The following is a 1,236-nucleotide window of genomic DNA, read 5'->3' as shown; positions in this document are numbered from 1 at the left end:
CAACACCACCACCACCTCTTGCTCCCTCGCTCTCTCTCCCCTCCTCTCGCCACCTCACCGCCACTGTGCCATTCATGCATACTTAAATCACCCTTGCCCTATTAAAAAAAAAGGAGGAAAGAAAGAAAGAGACTTTCGTGACAATTATTCTATCATTTCCAGTTGTCAGTGGGGCAATTACAGACAGGGGGCCCCTGAACAGGTCAGACATGCAGGCCCAAAAGAGGAGGCTCGACTTGGGAGAGAGGGAATAGAATGGGAGGGGGGAACGCAGAGGGTGTGTGAGCAGAGACGGTGGGCTCTTTCTCTCCACGTTGGATATAATTAGACTGTCATTTAACCAGCCTGCTGCTGATCAATTTTTGTATTTCCTGGAAAACTTCACTTTTTTTCCAATAAAAAAAAAAAATCTAATTTTTTTTAGTTTTTTTTTTTTTTTTTTGCCACGTTTCATTTTAACAACCTTAACATTTATTTTAATTTCCTCAATAAGTTAGAAAAAGAGAGAAAAGAAACTGTTAAATCCGTGCTTTCTAGGTGCAAGAGAGCACGAGTACACGTCCAGGTGCTCCCTGCATGTGGGTGGGTCCTGTGTGTGTGTGTGCGCGCCAGAGAGAGTGTGTGAGCAGAGGTTCACATGTGGACTGCTTCGACTCGTCGGAGGATGCTTGCCGGCTCTCTGCTCGCGTGCTCTCTCTGCACCGATCATGCATCTGCTTTGCTAAAGTGGGATAAAAAATACATATATATATATATATAAATGTGTTTCTTTTGCTCGCTCGCACATGTGGACTGGTTTTCGAGACAGGGGCACGGAGACAGAAGCGGGGCTGGAGGGACGCTGCTAAGAGAGGTGCAATCGCCGCGAAGGTATGTGTCTCTGGCTTTATTCGGAGCTTTTCTTTTCAGTCCTGATTGTGCGTAGGTCAAAGTGTGTGTGTGTGTGTGGTGTGTGTGGGTAAAGAATCTGAAAAGGATTAGTGAAAGCCTGAGCGTCAGTCCGAGTCCTACGCTGAGCTCCAGCAGAAAGTAAAGAGCACTTAAAAACAATTAGCCAACATCACATCCGTGCATTTCCAACCTGCACGCTGTCACAAAGCACTCCAAGTACATGCCAAAATAGAGTCGCAAAGATGAAAATGACCTACCTTTTAAACAACGAGGGAGAAATCCACTCTCCTCGATAAGAAGCATTTGAAGAAGTATTCTTAGAAACCTGACGGCAATACTGTGTCA

At 45.4% G+C, this 1,236-nt stretch overlaps 1 protein-coding gene and 1 long non-coding RNA gene across 6 annotated transcripts in view; one reads left to right on the top strand and one right to left on the bottom strand.

The window, feature by feature from the left end:
- The window catches only part of foxp2 (forkhead box P2), a 123,133-nt gene that overhangs the window by 82,802 nt on the left and 39,095 nt on the right, over positions 1-1,236 (bottom strand). Inside the window, exon 1 of one of the 5 annotated variants that reach the window (XM_015047309.1) lies at positions 1,149-1,236. The exons of 3 other annotated variants lie outside the window; for them this stretch is intronic. The gene's annotated coding sequence lies outside the window, so the exon portion shown is untranslated. The remainder of the gene's footprint in view (positions 1-1,148) is intronic. One more of the 5 variants, XM_015047313.1, reaches the window with a different exon arrangement.
- The window catches only part of LOC106956462 (uncharacterized), a 7,438-nt gene continuing 6,648 nt past the window's right edge, over positions 447-1,236 (top strand). The window contains exon 1 of the long non-coding RNA XR_001426777.1: positions 447-870. This is a non-coding gene — a long non-coding RNA (uncharacterized LOC106956462). The remainder of the gene's footprint in view (positions 871-1,236) is intronic.

Source organism: Poecilia latipinna, unplaced genomic scaffold (assembly GCF_001443285.1).
Source record: "Poecilia latipinna isolate Pla-1442-1.1 unplaced genomic scaffold, P_latipinna-1.0 Scaffold819, whole genome shotgun sequence".
Classification (NCBI taxonomy): domain Eukaryota; kingdom Metazoa; phylum Chordata; class Actinopteri; order Cyprinodontiformes; family Poeciliidae; genus Poecilia; species Poecilia latipinna.
The sequence above is the reverse complement of the archived record's forward strand: the minus strand, read 5'-3'. Positions and strand labels throughout refer to the sequence as shown.